The following is a 25,013-nucleotide window of genomic DNA, read 5'->3' as shown; positions in this document are numbered from 1 at the left end:
AAATATTTTTTTCGTTACGTTTTGTCAACTTTGGATGAAATAATAAATTTCGCCCGTTTCTAACAAATTTACAATTAATCTTTTGTGGCGTCGCCTCCCGTGCTCGCCACCAGAGGGGTCGCGCTCTCACAAGCGCTCGACTGACCCCTCGGTTGCTATACTATACATTCCTTGATCGACTTCCCAATATCCTAGTCGTCTAAAGCAGGGGTTACTTTCGAAAACATTGAACATTTATCAGAAAAAGTTTCACAGTTACGGCCAAAAAATTCTGGAAAATTGTCTTTAAGGGTTGAATACACGAATAGGAAGGAGTCAATTTTTAGAGGCGTTTCACACTGTAAAGATGCGATATTTTAAGGATTTTACGATGAACGGGGGACCCGGTGTTGGCGTTTCTAGGGTTAATGCTCCGTCTTCGGCGTGCCCCTTGACGGTGTCAACGCGATTAATCGGGTTCTCGCCTCGCCTCGCAACGGTACGCGCGTTTTCGCTCGCTCGCGAAACGGGTGTCCCGTCCCCCGGTGTGTTTATCGATTGCGATCTACGGTGGCGAGAGAACAGACCGCGGGCCCGGCACGGATCCGACGTTCGTGGCGCGCAATCGCGTTAGATCTGATCGGCGAATTCCAGGTCGATCGCCGATTGCAGGATCTGGCGCGTTACGTGACTAATTAGTTGGGAATTCGAGCGAAATCGGCCGCACTCGACGGTGCGTTACGAAGGTGCACCCGATAAAACCGTCGATCGGCCGGACGTTTTATCGATCGCATTGTACGCGAAGGAAACAAAGCAACAAATAAAAAAAAAGGAACACACACACACGAGCGCGCGGGCGCGCATTGCATATCGACGAATAAAAAATGAACGGAAACGTGGAAAAAAGAAAAATGGGAAACGGAGCCACGGAGAAGAAAGAGAGAGTAGGAACGATAGCTCGCTCCATCTATCGACCGCTAAACGGCTACACGCGCGACTGGATAAATCGTGTTCGCACCGTGACGGCATTAATTTATAAAATCGACCCCGTCCCCCCCTCCCACTCGTCGTTCGAACGCACTTTTAATTCTTCCGCTCGGAAATCGCGTCCGCTAGGTTAATTGGTGCACCCTTATTGTCCCGGGGCGCGAAACCCATCCCTTCGAATCGAACCATTTAACGCTTCGATCGTTTCGCGCGTGCAAACCGAAAAAATATTCAGAATGGCGAACATCCGACGGAAGAACGAGCTTCTTCCTTGCTATACAATCTCGATGTAAAATTTCACAGTTACGAGGCTACCCACTTGTCATAGAGTCCTACGTTACAAAATTATTTTTCTTGGTGACCATTGCAAAAATTACATTAAATCGTACGTCAGGGGGTTAATAAATTGGTACAGCGTTATGTCACTGAGTTTCGCCTCGATTTCGCTAGGCGAAATCATCAATAACGCTTATCTGAGATCCTACCACAGACTTGACACTATTAATCGCGTTTAACCCTCCGTAATCACAATTATTATGCTTGTGAAAAAAAATTATGCGATAGGATCACCGACGAGCGCCGATACAAGTTCAAAGATAGCTTCTTATAAACGCAACCTGCCAATCTTTAATAACTGTTGACCGTTAGCTCGATAATAGATAATAGGAATTAAATCAGACTGTGGATAACGGGTACGCGATTTTCGAGAGTTTCAACCTGTCTCGTGGATGTTCGAGCACTCCGTAGATCCAAACTCCTTAAGAAGGTAGTTAAACTTGTAAAAGGTAAATAGCCTCGACCCGACGCGATCTTTTACAGGCCCCGACAATATATCGCCGCGCAAATTGCTCCCAGGAAGCGAAGACCGCGGAAATTACTTTATTGCCGGTGTAAAGGCCTACGGATTTAGCCGGAACGCAGGGCCATTTTGTCAAAAGAGTTGCTTAAAACCGTTAAGCCGCTCGGTTGGATCCCAGGAACGTTAAACAATGTACTAATTTTAGCACTAATTTTATTCGATTCGATTGGTCGCTCGATACTACCGCGTTCTTCGTTTATTTAAAAGCACTTCGAAAACGGGAAGGAGGCCCTCGAAGTAATTAGCCCAAGCCCCGATTAGTTTAAATCCCTCGCTGTCTTGGCTATAGAAAATCGAGGGAAGTCGCGCGGTGCAAGATCGCAGGGCTGAAACGGGTGATCGACGGTTTTCAAATCCAAGATCGAGTTCTTAAAAAATTCCATTGCTCGATACTATCTCAGGCACCGATGCATTGTCGCGGCGAAGACGCCACGTGCTGAGTCTTGACCATGGCCGCGGTTGTTTACGCTACTCGATGCCTCGAGACAAGCATGTTTGCGTGTACCAAGATAGCGTTACTGCACGCTGAATTTTCAAAACGACTGCTTCTACTCCTTTTTTTTTCGTAACAAATACGTTATCGTATTTATCTTCGCCGAACGAGATTTTCACGTGCCACTCAGTTGACACGAAATGACTTTAATGTTTTTTTTACGCAGTGCACAAACACCTCGTTGGAAGACTCTCTAGAGGACACTCAATTTTAATTCTTTTAAATTATTTGCACCGAATGTACTTGGTTCACAGATTAGAGTCGAACACCGATCTCAAGAATCTCCGGCTACGAGTCCGCCAGTCCACGTTAATTATCTTCGCTTTATCAACGTTTCCCGGCATCACTGTATCAGCAGGATGTCCTGAGCGTGGCATGTCTTTTATAATAAACTTTCCTTGCTCAAACACTTCGTGAAAGCGGCAAACTTTCTTTAATATTATTTTCATCCTGTCCGTATACGACTCCAAAATTATCGACTGCCACGGTGGTCACCGGTGACCGGCGCTTCGAACTAAGAAATCTCTTGAAACGATTACGATTCGGATAATGAATATTTTGGTAGACAAGAGGAGGGCTTGAGCCTCAAGTTAGCCTTGTATCCCCCGTTGCGAGCAAATAAAAATCCCGGATCCAACTCGGACGCGATATTTGTAAAATGTTAAAAGTACCGGGTGAAAGTTGACCCGGCCATGGTGTTCCGTACCAAGGGTTAGAGGAGAAAGGAAACTTGGAACAACGACGAGCCGCGTCGAGGCGTCCCGCGCGGTAATTTTCCAATTCGAACGGTCGGTCGCGTACCGTGCGTTCGCATGAATGGAAAAAACTAGGGGAAAAGGGGGGTTCACCATCGATGTAGAAGGAGGATCGTACGGAAGAAATGCAATTAGAAAAAGAGAGGATCGGGGGAACGTGGGAGAGGACACGATGCGGATAAAGGCCGGCCACGGAAAGGGAGGGAAAAAAGAAAAGAGCTTCGGGTATCGCCGCACGGTGACCGATAACGAGCGAGGCATGGCCGTCTGGCGATAAATAAAAAAGTATTTGTACCGTTTATCGGCTGTTTACGACGGCTTCTTGGTCACTTACAGCGAATATAGTAAATCGCGTAGGCCGCGTGAATCATTCGTGGCCGGGATTAGAGTCGATCTTCGAACCTCATTCACGCGGCGACGCGGCGACGGACACGGCGACGACCGACGCCGATTATGCCCGATGGAATTTCAGAAATCACGCTGCTTTAATTAGTCCCCCGGCCGTGTCTCGAACTTCGGCCACGCGATCGCGCGATAACGCACGTGAACGAGCAATGAAGCCGGCCAAGAGGCGGCTGGAAACGCAGGGCGAGGCGACGAGGAGTGCTCTTATCTGCCAAAAAATATCCCGTTCCGTTCGTGCGATACCAAAAGAAATGACCGACGAACAAATTGGCTTGATTAGGAAAGACAAATATTATGATCGACGGATTACGCGGTCCAAGGATACCTTCGGAGATATCCCGAAGCGAGTGCCTTCGACTAAAGTAGCTTCTGCGCTCGCCGGCAGAGGGCTACGCTCTCTTGCAAGCGCTCGATTGACCTTTCGATGTCCAAAATACACAAAAATTGTACTTTTCTGCTCGGTTAACTCCCATCGTTGGTATCTCGAGATAGCGTTGGTCGCGTGTCGGCGATAACGACGCGAGGTTAGCTCTCCCGGAGCACCACGATGATTCCAGAAAAGAAATATGGCGGGGATGACTTTCCGCGAGAGCAAAAATCGTGATATTTTAAGACATTTCGGTGCAAATTTCGAGGAAAAAATTTATTCCCAAACAAATGATTCTTCACCCCCCCTCCGTGCGGAACAATGACTTTTTCGAGCGCTTTATCGTACCGCGAAGAAAAGCAAACGGAGATTTTTGGGACGATAACGCAAGGTGCCATCTCACTTTGTGTGTATAGCGTCTGCGAACCGTCTGATTGCGTTTCGATGCCAGAAGCCCGGGCGTATCGTCTTTATCTAGGCTGCTGCGGAGATCGGGGCGACAGATTCCTCTCTATTTCGTAGATAATGACAACGAAACAGGCCGGATGAATACAGGACAGCGGACCAAAGTCTAGGGAGTAACGGAAACGGAGAACTCCGGGCGAATGAAAGTCGCGACGCGAGTCCATGGAGCGTTTATCTCGCTTATCGGCGGTTGCACGTGAAAAGAAGGAGCCTCGATCTCCCGATACGTATGTAGATTCGTTAATCTAGCGTTTAGACACCGTCGACGAAAATACACGGTCTCTTATCGGCCGTCTAATCGTGCCGTCGATTTGCCCGCGAATCGTGTGTTTACGAAGCCTGCTCGTGAGGAAAGATACTGGCCACTGGGCCAATGCAGTCTCCGTTTACGTGTTTCTTGACTCACGAATAAGCAGGCAGTTGTTTAAAAATTTTTAAATCCCAAACCACGAAATTAAAGCTTCGACTTTCGCGTTCGTCCACCCCCCCTCCAGCAGATTGTAAAAAGATTTCGTGACGTTTGACAAATGCTGCGCGCGGGCAACAATTTTCAAAAAGTCCGGAATATGGGTGGAATCGCGCGGCTAGAGTCCCGCGGTCCATACTTCTTCCGAAACTTTTTCTACTCGGGCTCTATAAGTTGTACCGCTTTCCCGCGACGCGAATCAGGTTTTCTTCCCCTTGGAATCGCAATAACTCCGCGATAATAAATCGGCAGCGTCGTAAAAGGAAACGCGATTAAACGTCAAACTTTACGGTTTAACGTTCCGGCTCGGCGCACGGCCTCGAATTCGAATTTTAAACGACACTTCGAAAGAGCAGTCTTCGAACGATCGTAAAGCGGTCCTTTGAGTTTTTTGGTGAAAAGCGTCGCGAGTGCGCGCCTACTTGATCGACGAGCAAACAACGTTCACGCGTGGTCGTCGAGCAAACGGCCGCTGGCGAAAAAATCTGCACGCGCGCAAAGTCCATTTATAAGACACGCTTTGGCGTATCTGCCGACTGTCGACAAAACGATCGCGGTAAATAAGTTTACGAGCGACGATTGTTTTCTCGTGTTCGAACAGGGCTCTTGAATTTTAGCGACTTCGCGAAAATAAGTCCCAAAACAAATTTTGGGTTACGTTGTTTACGACTATCTGGAATCAAAGTTTTGGTCTGGCAGTCGTTAATGAATCAGTTTACGGAATTTTTAAAAATCACGAATATTTTTTAGTTCGGTTGGAATGGTCGACCAATGGACAGGCAGAGTACAACCTTGATCAGGCTTGTCGCGCGAGATCCTTTCAGAGCAACGGTTGACCACGTTCGACGATTACTCGCGAGTCGCGATCTCGGCGAACAAACGATCCGGCGTTACCCGATACTAATAATAGTGCCTAGAACGCACGCCGATTATTTACGACACCATTACGCAACGAGTTGAACGAGCGGCTTACAGCGAAGGCGCCACCGGCCCTAGGGACTTTTGAAATTCGCGAGTGGGGCGTTTAGTTTCCTCGAATTAATGTCAGGGCCGACGCGTATGCGAATAGATTGTTGCGGCGTCGTGTTTCACAGCGACTGTAGCCTAGAAAATTTGGGCAATTTCGCGGGGGCCATAGCGAAAGTAGGCGACTTCACCGACAATTTAGGAGATCGAACCCTTTTGGTCCACGCCTACGCCGCGAATGTTCGTTGTTTGTTAGCGACGATGGTAAGCTCAAAATTCCCTAAATCGTCGAACCAACTGATTTTTGAACAGTGGATCTCTTACCGATGTCTAGGTTCGTACTCTAGACAGTCTTTTACACTTTCGAGCCGTAGTAGATAGTTACTATAAACAGTTAACCACAGTTCGAGACTCCATTTCATTCTCGAGAGTAATTCAATCTCGGCGCGGCTCCACTGCATTAAGTTGTACGTGGAGATAGCGAATCGGTAAAAATATCATGGATACATTATGGAGTGTCGGGCAGTTTACAACCCGTTATCCGAAACGCGCTGCACAGTATCGTACGTGTTAATTATACATCGGTGGAACAAACGTGTTTACTTGGAATGTGTATCTCTGCTATCGAAAAGGTAGTTCGATGAAGAAATTATTTATAAATTATTGACGAAAAATTATTTTTTTCGCGTCGATGTACAGCGTGTCTTTTCGTGCAATATGTTCATCGAATAAATCAATATTTGTTTGCGAAAGAATGTACGTTTCATCGAATGAACGCGCGGAGTTTGGAATAGCTGTCGTTAATAGTGTTTGTGCAAAGTATTTCGAAAACTTCGTTGTTGGGAGCTGCAGAGTGGAGAAGGCCCCCGTAAAACCGCGCGCACGACAACGAAGCTCGAGAAGCGAAATCGGGGAGAGTGAATTATCGTCGGATCGTGATACGCGAATTCGGTCCATCCGATATCCGGGGGGATTAAAAAGAAGATCGTTGTAATCGGCTTAAATTCATCTGGCGAGCCCGAGCCATTGATCGATCACCGCACCTTCCTCGGACCCCTCCGCTCCGGAAGACGAGTTCACCAAAAGTCGAGCAAACGCGTCTGTCAAAATGGCCAACATAAACAAATTATCCTTTATTCGAAAACGGATCTCAATTACAGGATATTTCGAACGAAACGTTTCGATACCTCGGTAAACTTCCGGAATTCAATATGGACGCACGTTCACGTTCACGTCTGTGTATCATGTATAGAATTCTACACGCGTTTCGCGAGTTCCTACAGGCTGATCCCGCCGATTACCAATCGTTTTCGAGAAACGAAGGCGCAAATTGTCGCGGAGAAGCGCGATGCGCGACGAAACAGTCGCGCTTTCGACTGTCGAGGCTCGTTCGATCCTCGAATCGGGCGCCCAGCATCGTTTCAATGGCACTCGTGTCACCGACGGACTGCCAAGCGAATTTTGGCAGTGCTATAGTGGGCCAGCGGTCCGAGGTTCGCATGTTCGTGCCTCGATACGATTCGATCAACGGTGACTAATAATTCTTTTAAAATTGTTTATCCACGAGCCCGATAAAACTCGCGCGAGAAACGTTAGAAATACAGCTCGACGAGGCGACTGGGGACTTCCGCATACGAAATTCGCGGGGGTCTAACGCAGTGTGTCAATACGAGCAACTTATTGTTCCAGCCTCGGAATCTTTGATCGATCGTGGGCGACCGTGGACCCCTCGTTGGGGCGACTTCCGGTACGTCCTACGGTCCGCGGGACAGAAACGGACAGGTAGACTGTCGGAGTGCTCGCGTGGGTGTGCTTGCACACGGGGTGACCTGATTTGTATTCGCTGACGGAACGTCGTTTGCTAACTCGATGAAAACCCACATCTTCCGAGTTCCGTCGCTTCCAATGGCCGCGCTTTGAATGCGAAAGCGACCGAATTGTCTTAACGCGGACAAAAGGGTACGCGTAAATTTCTCGAGTCACCGCGCAGCTCCTCGAAATATCGCAAACATCTTTATCACCGACAGGAAGAGGAGCTACAAACTTTGTCAAGAAACCGAAACCCTATTTTTAAACGATTGGAGACCAGCAAACCCAAAATCTCAAAACCCTCAAAATTAATCTTTCATCCTCAAGAATAATTAAAAACAGCCCGAACGCGAACGCATTTTTTGCATTTGTCAGAAAACTTCGACGATGGTCGTGGCGGCGATTCCCGCGTCGCTTTGAAGTTCGACGACCGATTGCATGGAACGCGATACGCGTTCGTTGTCGCGCTCGCTTTTAGCGCGTTTCGTTCACCTTCCGGATCGCACGGTGTCGAGCAAACGCAACACCGACGCGAAAATGAGATTAATTCTCGTTCGTTATCGGTCGCGTTACCTTCTGGCGGAAGCATTCCGCGCGTCCGGCAACCGGAACGATTCCGCGCTGCTCGAAAGGGACCATAGGTCCCACCATGGTCGACGACGTCTCTACTTCCCTTCTGCGTCCTCCTCGCTGGAGACGCGAAAATATTTGCACGATCTTCCTTACGCGGATTGTTTTCGTTTCGGAGTTGTTGCAGGTGCGTTCACGCGACCACGTGCGTCATCGCGGCGAACGGTGACGAGCCTAATGCTAATACTAAATCGGCGAACGATACACAGAGAGCCAACCGTGCACCGGCTCCGGGGATCTACGTCACGGAGATTAATACGCGACCGAGCCACCTGCGAGGCGCGACTGATTAGCGATCGAAGCACGATCCGCTACTCGGGCAAACTGCTGCCAAGGCGATCGAGCGTTATCGAGCACCCGGCCTGTAATCGTTTTTTATTTCACTTTCTATCCCTCTCTCTCTCTCTCTCTTGCTGGTTTAAACTGTCGTAAACACTTGAACTCGGAAGGCATCGATCGCTTTGGAAAAGTTTGGAGCACTCCGGAGTCAAAGGGTATCGTCGTCGTGGACTGATCCGCGAACCTCGCCGGTCGTTGCCGACCGCCGACCGCGCTGGAAACGTTCACGGTTTCCTAAAGGAATTCGTGATTTCGTCGGGCAGCGACATCGTTTTCGAAATCGACGATAAAATTTTACGGCTGCTTTAAGTTCGACGTAAATCCGCTATCTCACGGCCTCGCCAGTTCGGTTGTGTTGCTTCTATCGTTAACGATCGCGGAGGACCTTATTCAAGATCCATCCTCTATGAATTTGCTTCGATTTTCGACGCGTCTACGAAGTTCGTGCATTCGTCGGGAATCGGTTCGACGCGAACCTACTTTCTCGACCGGCGTCGTTACCAGTGCAAACGCTGTTACATCAGCAGCCGCTAATTAATTATTATCAGCGTGGGTCTCGGTTACGGGTGACCCTTAATCGTGCCAAAAAAGAACGACGAGCGTAGAAAAACAAGCCAGTATAACGGCGATGCGTGTTTGGGAATTTAAAAGCTCGTACAAATATAAATAACGATAAGAGCGACAGTGATGACATAAGTGCTTCAGAAGCGAAAAACGATAGCCATTTCCTGTGTCAGAGTCCGACGATAGGGCGCGAAACCTGGATGGAGACGGAATTCTTAATTTATTATTAACTTAACGCTCATGGATCGCGAAAGTATCTTTGAAGGAACGTTCGGGCGCATCGAGGTTAATTTTTGTATAAATAACAAATTTGGAGGATCGGAGGTCTACTTTCTAGGTTCTGGATTTTACACGACAACGGAACCGTTTTAGAAAAAGAATTTAGGCGGACGGATACGCGTCGCTCGTAAAGGCGGCCGTAAAAGACAGCTATAAACCAGTCTCGCTCGTAGCGTAGATTAGTTAAAGGAAAAATAGGAACACGTGTTTACATTCACAGAATCGCATTTACGAGGCTTGTTCGCGAATTCTTCTGACGTAACGGTCGCGAGCGGCGCTGCTGGCGAAAAATATTTGCGCTTCCTAGCCGAGGACGGGGCCGGCGTCTTTTTTCGTCAATTATCGAGACGCGGCCACGCCCGTTTTCGCGAACTCGCGCGAGTAGGATCGTTTTGCAAAAGAGAGGCGCCCGCGCAAAGTGTTTATAAAGAAACGAGACTTCGATCCCTCGCAGCTGGAACAATTCGCACTTCGCTACCATGTCGCGGATTCTACGATTATTTTACCGTAGGCAAACATAGTTTAAAGATCGCACGGAAGAATACTATCCACGGAAATTGGCAAAAGTACGGGCACGTTCACGCGACGCGGGCGATAACGAAACTTTTTTATCGGAAATAATATTTTTGTTTGAAGATACCCGAGTAAACAGCAATGTTATCGAGTCATTTCCGAAGACTACGTATATTCTCGAAGAAATTATATTCGAAAAATATTGATCGTCCGAGGAGCGGTCATCTTCTTGTACAATGTTTTTCCGTCAATGTATCGTTGCCCGGCGATCGTTCCAATAAGTCTGGCACGAAGTCCACGAAGAGTTAAATATATTGAAATGTATTTACACGTATCTATTTTTAATGTATTATTTAAACATAATACGAAGATAAGGGAAGATAAACGCAAGAATCCGCCGTTTAAAAATACGTTACGCGGTAAAAAAAACACGTGTTACTCGACCGTAAGTGATTCAAATATGTTCGTGTTTGGAGTAGTTTCGTGAAATGCGAATACATGAAAATTGTTTCTGTTTCGTTATCCTGGTCGACGATTCTGGGAAACGGGACGACTTCGCGACCACGATGGGCGAGAAAAATGACAACACGGCGGCAGGAATCGGTGCACCGATGAACTTTGCGGCCGTCTCGATCGAGGAATCGGTTCGCCGAAAATACTTTTCGCCGATATCTCGCCTCGATGTCGCTACGAAGCGAGGAACGTTTCAACGAAAGCGCTCGATAACGACTAATTGGACGCACGAGCGACAAATTGGTGTTTACAGCGGCGCGTGCATCGACACGCAATTACGATAATGGTCGTGTAATTGCATCCGGGATTCGGTCTACCGCCGAAGAAAATAAGTCGCTCGGACGAGACGCAACAAGTTCCCGCGCGTTGCTTTCGCGGCGATCACGGGGTTGATGTTTTCGCGGGACACGTCGGACCGAAGAAAACGATTTAGAAAGCCGCGAGACCGTCGAGCGTGAGCGGTCACAGGTGAACGGATCCGGAGGATCGAGCTAAATTTCATCAAATATCATGCGCGACGTCCACTCGAGCCTCGCTGTCGACGATTCGTATCGTTTCAGATTCGTACGTTACGATCCGCAAAAACGATTCGACGCGGGGGAACCATTTGGCGAAAGAAAAATATTTGTCGGTAACGCGCGCGGAATATAGAATGACGTATTACCGATTTCGAAAAAACGAAATTTGATACTATACAAACATGTTGTGAACGCCGTCGAAACGAACGGGGAGAGAGAAAAAAAAGTAACCGCGAACTCTCGAAAACGGTACTCGTCGGATAAACAATTCGAAGTAAACGCTATCCGAAACTTGATGATTTATTTTCTTGACCCTCGTGTTCCGATGTTAAAAATTTTATCTGTAAGGGTGGTATTATGTGATCTTTTGCGAGGAAATAGCGGTACGGGTCAGTTTCGACCCGCCATCCGGGTTACGTAGGAGGCGGCGCTGGGCAACGGGTCGTGGAGTTAACGAGGCTCGTTCGGTTTATTGCCCGCTGATTGCGCGTTTCGGCTCCGGGCCGGCGCGATGGATTCGTAAACGAGGCCGAGGAGAAAAAAATGTATTTTTAACGAGGCTGATCGAAAAGTGCGAGCCAGCCGCTCGAACCGTACGAAACGAGCGTGCAGTTTTTATTCCCGCCGCCGCGGGCCGATGACGCGCGAAAACAAAACCGTACGTCGAGGTATCGACGGATCGTGCACACGCTGGCGCAAAATATGATTACGCGCAATAATAACGCCAATAACGTATACCGACTTTTTTTTCGCTTCGACGTTTCAAGGTATCCCCGCGGCCATGTCGCGACTTCGCAAGGACGGCGGCTCCACGGATTGAATTCGTTAAAAACCGTGACCAGGATTCCGTTTCCATTCGAAAGCTTTCGACGACGACCGATTTCTTTCGAAGGATTTTAAATCCACCGCCGCGGCTCCGTGCGCGGATCGTTCGAAGCGCGGGTCGCTCGATCGCGCGAAGATCCTCCCCGGCTAATTGTACGCGATTAACGGGCCCGCTAATTAAAAGTACACAAACGCGTCGCGAAACCGTTCTCGCTGGCGGCACCTTTGGTATTTCGTTTTTCGAAGGCCGGTCGATGTTTGTTTTTCGATGCACCGACGAACGGAGGATTCCAGACAAACAAACGGCGATATTTGTCAGCAGCGCCGGGGCTCGTTGAAATTTAAATATCGCTCTGTTCGCGGAACGGAGTTTATATTGTGCCGCGTATCGTACAATTTCGCGCTTCGACGGAGTTTCTTCGCGCCTCCGCGGTCCCGGAGGTAATACGCCGACCGGTGAATCGCGGCAAACAATTCACCGAACGAGATCACGGAACTGCGGCGAGAAACGAGCCGAACGACCGTCGCCAATTCCGGTAATATCTCTCTCTTTTCGACCCACTTAAATTTGACGCGATCGCTTCGATTAATTTTCCACCGTCCACTAGCTGCTCGCGTTTATTTAATTTTTTTAACGGACACAAAATCCTAAACTCCGTGGTCAAGATTTGGTAAACAGCAATTTTAATACCAATAAACTTCTAGTCAATGTTGTTGGTGTTGGGAACACGGCGCCGCATAATATAAACATTGATGCAGAGACGTAAACTGTAGGCTGACTCTTTGGCGCCAGCGTTACGCGACGCCCTTAAACAACGGCCATCCTAGGAGGAATCTCAAGTGTGATGCCTGGGACGGTCGAGACACGACTGAACTATTCTCCTTTATCCACAGATACTCTGTGAAAAAGCACGCCATTCGGGGAAGAAACCACCGTGACGGTTGAAAATAAAAGCAATTTTTCAAGAATTTTTTTCGGAGGTAACTTTGAAACTTTTTCTAACAAATGTTCAATGTTTTCGAAAGTACATTTCTTGGACTACTTCTTGTAAAAATTTCGTGTAAAAATATTAATTATTATAGGCGTGATAGGAACAGGAGTAAGGGGCCTTCGAAAATTTTTCACTGCAAATTCTAAAACAAGAAATTTATTATAAAATGACGGAACTTTGATCGAAGATTCTGTACAATCCAAACATTAAAAAGAATTTCAATTCGTCATAGTTGTTTCCCCTTTAAGTTTCTGTTCTCCGCCACCAGAGGGGTCACACTCTCACAAGCGCTCAACCGACCCCTCGGTTGCTATTTATACACTCCTCGAACGACTTCCCAAAATACCTCATCTTACTGATGAATTTCTATAGTTTTTTTGGTGCCATTTTTCTATACAAAATATTAAATCTTGCCCCTAGTATAAGTAACTGTTCTTAAAACTATCTTGTAAGTAGCATTAAGTGCGGACATTATTTAATGTTAAGATTACGCGAGCTCTATATTGAGCCATTGTAGTCCTAAATTGTAGTCCTAATTATAAGTTAGCCGTTTGTACGTTTAGGTTTATTGTACCCCCTTGTACATATATTTATAATTGTTTTCTTGGCACAATAAACGTTCCTTAATCTTACTGATGAGTCCACTAACAAGCCCGGACGAAACGCACCCCCTCCTTCCCTTTTCTGTCCTCCAACGGAATTCTCCCGAGATTCTAACCTCAGCCAGCAGCCGCCACAAACAAATATCGAGGACGTTGATGCGTTAATGGATGCAACATTGTTTCCTGGAAGCGTCCGTACGCGTTGAAAAATATTTTGTAGCGAACCCTAACGATCGTCTGGCCAACGAGATTAAGTGGACCACGCAAACAATGTACGAGAAATATCGCGAAAGCCTGTGTGGGTCGTCGTTGCACAAATATTTGGCAGTACCGCGAGAATATAAGTGGCTTTGTTAAGAAAAAATTGTCCATTGTCGGTCGTGTTCTTATCTGGGGAGTAACGAGCGTGGATCGACGGGTCCCGTTTCGTCGATTTTGAGAGCGGCGGGATTCTCGCGGAAAGTTTCGCAGAACGAAAACAAGATTACGCGACGGTGTCCGTTTCACGAATGAAAATATTACGTGTCCGACGACCGCGATCTGGGATCACAGGTGCGATTACGAGCGAATAAAACGGCCGCTGAACGAAAACAATCATCGGCGCGAAAGTATTATGGCTCCTCTGACGCGCGTACTCGAGGCCCGTGACGATCTCGGATCTTGGATCTTATCTGTCCTCGCGTTCGAACGATTCCAGCAACGATTTCGCGCGTGTCCATCATCGAGAAACTGTTGACGCAATCACGGCCAGTGTACGGAAAATCAAACACACTTTGCATCAGGCCTTATTATTTTTGTGTACTTTGGACAACAGGATAAGATTACAACTTACGCAATTTTTTTTTTTAGATTTTTTCCTTCGATAGTATAGTTCTTGTATTTTATAATTTCATTTATCGAATTAATTTCTCTGCTTTTTCTTGCAACCAAGGAGTGGACGAATATATTGTACTATAAATATTCCAGAACTCGGCTGAACAGAGGAACAACAAGAAAATTAGTGCTCCAAGATTTATGTTTTCTCTTTTATTTCGCTATTATCATAGTCACTAGGCATAGGCTTGTTTACGCGACGACTACGTGCCCGAGTTAACTCGGGCGCGGCGGTTAAGTGGTTAATAATCAGCCCCCTTTTACGACAAGGTTAACTGCAACGATCGATCACGCCGAGGATAGTGTGTAGTGGAATTCGCTTCGTGTCTGCCACACACGACACCGAGCTACTCCACTTCGATGGTAACGGAAACCAACTTTCTTTGCGTTTCTTAAAGATTTCTCGAAAGCATCGCCTCTCTAAAGTAACAATTAAGATTGATATTCGATGGCGGTTAACTTGATCGTCGGTTGCATTTAGGATGCACCGCGTCCTCGTATATTGCCTTTCAACTCTCCCCCGGTCGCTTCACCCCCCTTTCTCGTTTTAATAATGCCACGGTTGCGCTGCCTGGAATTGCGCGAATGTAAAAAGAAACGCGACTGCACCGTTCTCGAAGCAAAGGACGCTTTGCATACCGAGGATTCAGCTCGTTTCTAACATTATATTACGCCGTAAACTGCGGGGGCTGTATTATTCGCACGCACATGACGTGCATGCAACCCGGCACGGGCGTAAAAGGGTTGCAATAACAACCGTAAACAATCAAGCCCCGGGAACGACTGCGAAAAGAGCACCGATTGAGTCGAGGGAAACGACGCTTCCGGCGTATTTTCGCGTCGTTACCGTTCAACGACGAAACAATGATTTAATTTGCCTTTCACGTTACCGTACACTGCCACGTATTACCGCGTACAAAATAGAATAATTATTCACGCGAAAGCAGATACCATCGAACGATACTTCGAAATTCTAAAACCTCTCTCCTATAATTTCTATTCTCCCTTGCGTATTACTTTCTTTTACAGGGCTTTCAACGATAATAATGCATTAAGTCGTCCCGACGAGGATAAAATTTGTAATTTTATAGAAAACAAAACAAAAGTCTGTCCAGGGGATTCCTGAAATTTAAAACATACCAATTCATTCAAATTTGAAGCAAACAGATATTACGGAATGAAATTTTCTTATATCTCCAGACTCATTAGTGTGTAAACTATTTAAAAATGTCAATGTTTCAATGGAGAGCGTTGAATTACATTTTAATAAAAAATCGAAGAAGTTTCAAGGGAGGGGAGTTGTCGAACGAGGAGAAGTTTACAGAACGTATGGGATGACCTAATGTAATCATTGCAATCGGAAGGGGTGGTGATTCCATATAAAAAACCAGGTTTGAATTGAAATTTTTTCTGTCGTTAAAAAAGAGGAAACGTACACAGGTCGCGGCTTAGGCCCGACAAAAATTCGAGCGTCGAATCCGTGCTTTTCGAAACGGCAAAGCTCGTGCTACCGGTTGTATCGTTAATCGTTATCGACCCCTCGCGTTCGACGTTTCCCCGAACAATGGCGGGTACGCGCGTTTCGAACTTCATTCCCCGCCTCGTCGAGCCCGATCGTCGACGTTGCGAAAAATCGCGCGTCCGGCTGTTCGATATTCTGCGTAAACATCGGAGGGGGAGGGGACAACGGCGTGGATTTCGAAACGCGAGAGCCTCCAACGGCATCCGGAAGAAAATATTTACGTTTCTGCCTGGATCGCGATGTCGCCACGGGCCGATAAGAGCCCGTCGCCGTGGCACGGTTATGGCCGTGCAACTTCGAAACGAAATCCACGTTTCGAGCGATAACGTCGCTTAATGTACGGCGACGATGAGGATCCCGGGGCCGTTGCTTACCTCCGATCGCGAACATACGAATTATAAAATAAATTTCACGTCTGCACGATCGTCGAAACCTTTATCGAAGCGCGATACTCCCTCGCTCAACGACGAAACATCGCCCCTTAAATGGCGATCGACTCATCGAGACAGAGAATTTTTCGATCCGATCTGTCGCGTTGAGAACGAGTCTGGGCAGCTTTTGGAGTCTGATACGTTAAACAAAATGTGTATAATGTACATCAAAGGGATACCGCGCGTCCATATCGCTAATCACTAACATGATATACCGCCACTCACATCGAAAATCATACATGTTGTACAATTTAAGGATAAGGAATTTTGTCGAAAATAGATTACTAATCGATAGCTTAATACTTGGTCATTACTCATATTAAGCACGAAAAATGAAACGTGAGAAAAGAAACAATGACCTCACATTCAGAATATTTATACAGTAAAATAATATGAAGAATTAGTTTAATACTTAGTAGGATAGCCATTATTATCCATAACTGAACTAACTTTTCTAGAAAACTTCAATATTTTCTTACGCTGCCGGTATTGCTGCTTTTAATTGATCTTTATCGATTAAATATTATAGAAAAGAAGCAAACGACATCCTTTTGAATATTTCTCCGACGTGTTTCGAGAGTCCCATAAATTGGATGGATGGTAGTTACGAGTTAATCGGCTATAACTGGGAATCCTCGATGACCCATCGATGACACCTGGGCAACAACGGCGAAGTTTCACCTTTAAACCGGTACATATCGCGCGCCTTTCGCTTTCTTCGTCGAGAAAAACGCCCGATGCCCGGCAACGTCGAACGCTGCCGGGCAGCCTCGATACGTGCTTCTGATCGTACGCTTCGTTTTCCCTTCGTGCATACCGATCGCGGAGTAAATCGTAAACTAACGAGCCGCCACGGTAAAATTTATATACGCGTCTGTCGTTGTCCTTTGACGCTCATAAAATTGCCCCGGCAAATTGACTAACGAGATACGAATCGCCGACACCGGTCACTGCAACAAAGTATCGCAATTCCACGCGAGAGCTTAGCACCGGCGAACGTTGCGGGTTCCGAGCCCGACAGTACGGCAAAATTTCCATTACTTTTGCATCAAGCGGAGCCTGGCAGTCTTCAGCGGGCTGATGAGTTCGAAATATCGTTAAGCAGAAAATCTCTTTGCGAATTCAAACTGTCACGGCGCGACGTTTTATCAACGATAATGGAAGAGAGAATCCCGGTACCCGAGGAGGCCCGTTCCTCAACAATGTTCAATCCGAATTTGTTCAACATCAAAGAAACGAAGGAAGAATCAGACGTTCCAAGATAATAGATTCCTCTTAATTTGCACCTAAAAGGCGATCAGTTCGGTGCTCGATTGCACCAAACAATGCACAGGAAGAAGATACCCCCAACAATGTGCAGAGTTACTTATTTCGTGGTTAATGCATCCGGCCCATCGAGCATCCATCATTTCCAGCTTTCTGCTACTTTTCGAAGTAATTAATCACGGTACGGCCATTGTTCGGGGCCTTCCCCGCTTCGCGTCCCTGATAACGCGTTATCGTAATCCAAGGGTGAGTCGAACGCACCCACGTATAAATACACGTCGATAGTATCGCGGAAGTTTGGTTCGCGCGATCGATCGACCTTTCGTTCCTGGAAGTTACTCGTTCTCTGGGCGTACGCCCCCCTATAAATTTGTTTCGATGCGAGGCGCGCGGCTCCCATCGCCGGGGCTGAATGGCCCACGGATGGCGGTCACTTAAACGCATGTATCACCGCCGTACACGCTCTCGATCGAAGGAAATTCTCTTTGACGTCGACAGTTCTGCGCGAATAACGCGTAACAAACTTTTCCTTTCTTCGATTTTCAACTAAAATTTTCCGTTGCTGTTCACGCGTGGATATTTCTCTAAAAAATATGAGTACCATAAAGGTCTTGGTTCGAACAACGTCGACCGTGGATCGACAATTCGGAAGCGGATTCGGTGTGTGTATGGGGACAACGCGACGTACGACCGATCGAGACAATAGTTGCCTCGAGATTGCCTCGGATCGTTGCTTGCTACAAATGGTACACATACGAGCTGCTAATATCGTTAGATCCGTTTTATGTCAACGAACGAGGCTATAATTCCAAACGTCTCGCACGAAATTCGTCGCATTTAATTTATTTCTATGTAGTATATTCAGGGTTCAGGGGTAGAGAATTTTTTAAAAGACCAAGTAACCCTAATTCTGCAGGGATTTGAGATCGATTTCAAGTGTCAATGTGGAGACGTAAATCGATTTTGCAACGAAAGGTTTGTAACGATAAAAATAAATGTGACCAGTTCTTCGTGAAAAGGGTAATCAGAAATTGTATGGGAGCGTATTTTTCAGCGCGACAGGGAAGATCGCGGCACGCGGTATTTTCAGTGAAATTTGATCCCGTTCGCGCGATACCTTTCTTGTTTAACAAACAGTGAAACCGCCGCGGAGAAGATAATTATTTGTTCTGGTCCCCGCGGACATCTCTAAATGGAGAACGTATCGGTAGTATCGACAGCCTCGTTTAAATTTGGACGAGTGGATAACCGTGTTGGCACCGCGAGGTATCGTTCCTCGATTATCCTGCCGCGGAACGACGGTAACGGAAGGCGGGCGAGGCGTGGCGGTTCTATTTAAAAGCGGGACAGCGTCGAAAATTAATCCTAATGCACGAAAACGGCGGAGACGCGGGTATATTTAGTTCGTCAAATGGAAGCCGTTGAAAATAGAACAAAAGCGAGGCGCTTTGTCATCCTCGAGCGCCCGTGATCGTGTGCAACCGCGCCCGTACCGTCGAGTCGAATCCCTTGAAAAATCAGACCGCCGCGGCTCTATTTCCGACTCTAAGCCCCGACCGCCCTTCCGTAATCAAGATATCTCAAAATACTTCCGAAATTAAGACCCTTTATCCGCGCAGTTTGTCACGATCGAGCCTCTAAACGATTCTACTTGTCTCGGTTAGGGATGAAAATAGAACGCGTCGGCCCTCTTCTTGCGATCCGCGCGTCGACGCGAGTCGATCCTGAAAACAGAGACCACCGTAACCGATAAAACGCAAATTATCAAAGTATAGGAATTGCAACTTGAAACCAACGATTTTGGATCTCAGAAACCCACGTTGAGCATGACAATTTTGAACAAAATATTAAATTAACTTGCCTCCATTTCACTACTTTAGAGCCGATCCTAAGAACGTTGATGGAGTCTTAAAACGGAACCAACGATTTTGGATCTAAGAAACCCACGTTGAGCTTGACATTGTTTAACAAAACGTTAAATCATCTTCCGTTTCGCCGGCTATAAAATTTGAAGTATTACCTAGTATTTTGCCAATTTTTTAGCGCATCGTGAGACTTTGGACCATGGTTTTTACGCGATAATAAGAATTTCGGGATAAAGCGTACCCGATAAATTTCCCAGAGCGGACGTCCTCCTGATCCATTCGTCTTCCGGTATCTGGCGACGGCGGCCGATGTTCTCCGTTTTGGGGGGCAATATCTCGCGTAAGATACGCGCTGGTTGCACGCAGGTAGCTACCGGGGCGCTTTATGCCGACGTATTGGGCGTTTAGGCGAGGCGGACACACGTGCAACGGACACGTGTGGGGTTGATATTCGGACGCGTACGGGTCGGGGTTAGGTTCCCCGTTGTATTCACGGCGGTTTGCTCGGCGCAAACTGTTCGGCAGCGCCGCGCAAACGTTCGAATTGCTTCTGGTGTTCGTGATGCACGTTCGCGCGCGCCTCGTATGAATTTAGCGGGCGACGCCGCGGTGTCCGATAAATTATGCATCTGGCTTCCACGGGCGAAAGGTGAACGGGGGGATTCAAACAATATTGCGGAAGATTTTCGTTTACGACGGACTATTTCCACGCCGCGGGCCGAGGAACAATATTTGCCGCGCGCTCGAGCGCCGTGGCCGCATTATTCCGAACTGTCGGGAACTACACTCCTCGACACCGGAAAAATGAAATATTATCAGCATAATCGCGACGCCGCCTAGCCCACGGGAATCTAGAAAAATGACGCCTTTGCAAACCAAAAACCAACGTCAACGAGGACTCGAAAACAGGGGTTGAAAATGGCTACGAAAGGGTCTCAAGAAGCGACGGGTTAACAGTTATAAATAAAAAAAGACACGTACAGTGTCCTTACGGTCCCTCGAATTAAAGGGGCTTTATAACAAAGTTGTATACCTTGCTTGTAAGTATTATGAACACTCACCTCCTCCAAACTGACTGTGGATCGTTCCGTCACCCACTGCAACACAAATACACAATGCATCGATCAGTTTCGAATCTCGAATATTCCAGAGAAAATTGATTCTTTCCACTCGTATGTCGCCATACAGGGTGTTCAGTCAAAATAAGACGAAAATCAAGAATATTATTAAAAAATTTCAAATCGTCCTGGAAAAATTATTTTCGGTCGCGGAGGTCAATTACAATCATTTTTGGCGAATACACATATCCCCGAAATCCTACGTACTTTCGAGAAAAAAAATTCTCTACCGAAAATATATTGTTTGGCCGGAAATGTTTCTATAACTTTTTAACGAAGCCTCAGTCAACAAATTAGTATCCTTGCAACTAGAATCTCCCATTGAAATTTTTCCGAGAGGTGGCCAAACACCCTGTATAATCGCCATTGAGACACCATATAGACCCTTGTTGCAATGGTTTCTTTTAGTTTTTATTTAAATGCGCGTGTAAATACGAGCACAAAGGGTTAAGAAACGAAAATTAATAAAGTGGGCAATTTCTAGCGTCATGGGGGTGTGGTAAAATGAAGTATACAAAATGTATCTGGCCAGCGGAGGGTTAAAGAGCGCGTTTACATGAAGAGACGGGCGCCTTTGGTCGCCTGCGGACCACCTGAAAACACAGCTGCGCGCTTTTACACCTGCACGGTCGTTGGCGGCTTTTTGTTAATTTCCGAATGAATGCGTACACGTGTGTCCTCGGCCGCGGACGTAATCCAGTCTAACGACACCGAACGATTCTCCAAATTACGTCAACGAGGTTACGCTCGGGCATCGTAAGTACTTCGAATGACGAACAACGATTGCTACTCGCGTTTAATTGAAACGTTTACGATCGAGAATGCACAATGGTACGACGATCGCTGGGGTTCTCGATAAGCTGAATAAACACCTAATATTGAGTCGTCCAATAAGTTTGTGCGCGTTTCGTTTCGTAGTAAATTTCTTTCGAATAACAAACGACTTGACAGCCTTTGTTTTCAGAATTGTTCTTGACATTATCGTTACGCCTTACCACCTGCGGTGGATTGAAAGTTGAAGGTCGAAAGCCGTGGGGTCTCGGAGTGAATAAAAATTACGCGCAAGAAATTTTTCAAATTCTTCTAATTCGGGGTTAAAGAAATTGCCAGGGCAAGTGAGCTGTTTGCGATATTATCCAGGGTTTGGAATCATATTTTTGCACTTCTATGGTTGAAGACGTCGCGAATACGCTAAGTGGATGGTAAACTATCGCGGAAAATATCTCACGGAGGACAGCGACGTAATCCGCCGTGGCGTACGGGTTCGAAGACGAACGGTTCTTCCGCGAAGAAACTTCTTTGGCGAACGTTCGACGCTGTCCCAGGTTCTCTTCGGATCCGCGAAGTGAACGTCGGGGTTATTACCTGTCGTTACGTAATCTGCCATCTCAGTTTCGCGATTAAAAGTCTTCCTCGTGTAACATCGGTTCCTGATCCCGGGGCCGATTAGAGCCGTATCGGTGTGTCTTCTGCGTAATCACCGATCGATCTGATCGACGGAGATATCGCGAACGCTGAAGTTCACGAGACGAGGAGAAGCGCAACGACTCCTCCGACGGTGTTCCTTTCGCCGCGCTAGCCATTTTTTTTTTTTAATTATCCGCGATATTAGATGGAAAAGAAAAATGTTTTCCATTTCGGTCCATTCGCGACGCCTCTCTATAATTATATTAAATATTTATCGGAGCAAAATTGCCAACATTGTAGACCACGGTGCAGAAACGCTTTTTATCTGTATGTTATTGAAGTGCAATTGTTTATAGTCTGTGAATCATCTGGGATTGGCCGTTCACAGAACTGACTGGATTTCTTATCGAAGGCATGTTTTCACGTACGCGAATAGATCAAAACAAACTACCGACGGGGGTTTTCTTAGCTTATCTTGGTTTCGACGAACCGTGAGTCGATCGTTTCCTGAACAATGGTCGAGACTCGTATCGGTTTAGAAACTGTTCGACGAAACGTTCGGTTTTCACTGGCACGCGACGAAGTCGGATCCAACGTTGGCTACGGGGGGAAACGAATCCAAGAATTTTAGCTAATAACGGTCATCGATAAGGTAATCAATAGGACTTGTTTGCGCGCAGATTACAAACGAATTTGAAAGATAGGTCGAGCCAACTCGCCGACTCGAATCTGTCGTCGCGTATTCTTAATTGCCTAGTTGACCTTCTGCTACGCGGACCGCCATTGTTCGGCTCCGAACGGAGCACGATCGACGACTACCGCGAAATTCAAACGACGACTAACGAAATTCGCCTTATTACGCGACTTTCGAACGAAATTTTGCCCGCTTCTGGCAACGAACATGATTTGGCGCCAATTCCAATCGCGCTTCTTAGCAGATTACTGCGAACACTTTGTTGCGTAGCTAGTTCCCCGTAAATGTAATCTTTCTGGTAATTGCAACGATACTGGTATCACAACATCGTCGTAAATCGCGATAGATGTACCGTTAATTCGTCGATAAAAATTTAACGGCGTCTAAAAGTTCTTTTTAACCCTTTAATGCTCATATCAGAATACGACTGTTTTGAAAAACCAAGGGATGACAATATTTGTTTTCCTTCAAAGTATACGTTAGATACTACATTGTAATTAACAAAAACCAATTCGATCAAGAAAACTATGAGCGTTAAAGATGTTGTATTCCGTAACAGTCTTATAATTAACGACACGTCATCGTGCACGAGACGAGAGCAATATATATTTTGGCCCAAATAAATCGAAGCAGCTTTAAGATCTCCCCGTTCGAGCGTTCGTTCCGCTGAACTTGAAACGGATCTATCGTTAGATTGGCGATCGTGGACACGCATCGTAAAGTCACCTGCCTCCCTATAAATATAAAATTACGTAAAGTGACGTCAGCGTCGACCAGTTATAGATTTAAGCAAGACGTAAAGTTACGTCAGCGTCTGCGAATGTGTTAAGTGGAACACACTCTCGAACGCACGTGTGCCCCCGGAGGACTGTCCCAACTCGGTTTTCGCGGCCTTTCGTCTTACTTTTCCGGCGCCCTTTCGCGAAAGAGTACCGCGTGTATTTTCGATGCCGGGCGCCGTTGACCACCAGCCGCTATGTTCGACGTGACGTCACGCGGCGCGCCGTCACACGAAGAAACGACACGCGCTTAGATTTATTCGACTACGTACATTCGGTACATTAGCGTCTGGGCCGAGCGCCAAGAACAAGGGGAAGGTGGTCGTCGTCTCCTGGTGGTCCCTCCCGGGGTACTTAGCGGCGCCTCGTGCACCGAATAGGATCGATTAAACGTTTTCGCGAACGCTAAACCGTCGAGACTTTCCACGAACAACGACAATCATCGCGGTATCGCTGATGTTTGCTCGAAGATAGCGCGCCACGGAAGTAGATAAAGGACAGCGGAGCCACGCTGGAGCGAAGGGCGTCCAGGAGGAAGTGCTTTTTTTCGCCGTAGACGACGGAAATAGACAACGCGACGATTAAAATCGCGGTGAAATATATAATTTCGGGTCGATAAGCCGGTGCAAAGCGACACGTGGCGCCTCCCCCATGGAAAATACACCCTCCCGCGCAAACATTTTTATTCCGTAAAATCATCGAGTTGGAATTTTGTACAATCGGTGTAGCAACAGTCGATTCACTGACAGCCTTTCCTATCGATTTTGTAATTTATAATTTCTCGTCGTGTGTACGTAATGCCACACGAATTTACCCCTCGACCACCGATTAAGGGTTAACACGATTTTCATACACCGGGATGATTGATGACTCGTAGTAATTTCTTATTTATCGATTCTAGGCCTCGTGCTGCGTTCAAAGGGGTTCTTGGGGCAAAGAAATTTTATTCCTTCGTGCAGAATTATTTTTGAAAATATCCACTCGAGTTCCACGGTTGTAGAACGCTTCTATGGTATTTCTATTACCGTGGTTTCGCGATCGACGAGGAGATTAAGTCGGGTGGCGTGATCTTGAAACGATCTATTGTCCGATCCAACGAGAAGATGGACTCTATTGACGCGATCACGTAACAAGTCTCTGACTTGGAACGTGGCGCAGCGAAAAAGATCACGAACAACAAAGTATCGCAAATGTTGGTAAATTATATAAATTCCTAACCTCTAAATGCAATCGATTGCTATATAACGAAGTCAGCGAATGCTCCTGCAGAGCGTAGAGTAGATAATAATGTTCGTTATGTAAATTTTTTCCCGTGTTTTCAAAATCGAAAACAGTACGATCTATCCGTGAATTCGTTTGGTGAATTACAGAATCACACGAAAAAATGCGCACCACTATTTATAGTAGTCCCTTTGGCGCAGAGGATAGCGCGTTGGACTTCTAATCCAAAGGTCGCGGGTTCGATCCCCGCAAGGGATGATTCCGTTTTATTTTCACCACCAAAAATATCCCCACGGACATTATCATGCAAACGTTACGAAAATTATCGAAGGAATTTTTTTTTTTAACGAACACACCAGATATTTTCGATCTATATTTTGCAGCAGATAAGTCTTCGAGAGTAATTTCGCAGAACGTTCAACTAGTTTCGATCGCAGGAAACGTTGATATGTCTCTTTTCCAGTAAACATGATAAATGGAATGTTTTTTTTTTTTATTTCCATCGGTTTAG

General features: G+C 46.5%; 1 non-coding gene across 1 annotated transcript; it reads left to right on the top strand.

The window, feature by feature from the left end:
• The first annotated feature begins 24,687 nt into the window (after positions 1-24,687).
• Positions 24,688-24,760, top strand: Trnar-ucu. Its single transcript has one exon. It is a non-coding gene; the product is annotated as a tRNA-Arg (tRNA).
• The last annotated feature ends 253 nt before the right edge of the window (positions 24,761-25,013 follow it).

The sequence above is a fragment of the Colletes gigas genome, unplaced genomic scaffold (assembly GCF_013123115.1).
Source record: "Colletes gigas isolate AHSC1104 unplaced genomic scaffold, ASM1312311v1 Colletes_gigas_Sc00005, whole genome shotgun sequence".
NCBI classification, from domain to species: domain Eukaryota; kingdom Metazoa; phylum Arthropoda; class Insecta; order Hymenoptera; family Colletidae; genus Colletes; species Colletes gigas.
Note: the sequence above shows the minus strand (reverse complement) of the source record. Positions and strands in the feature narration are given on the sequence as shown.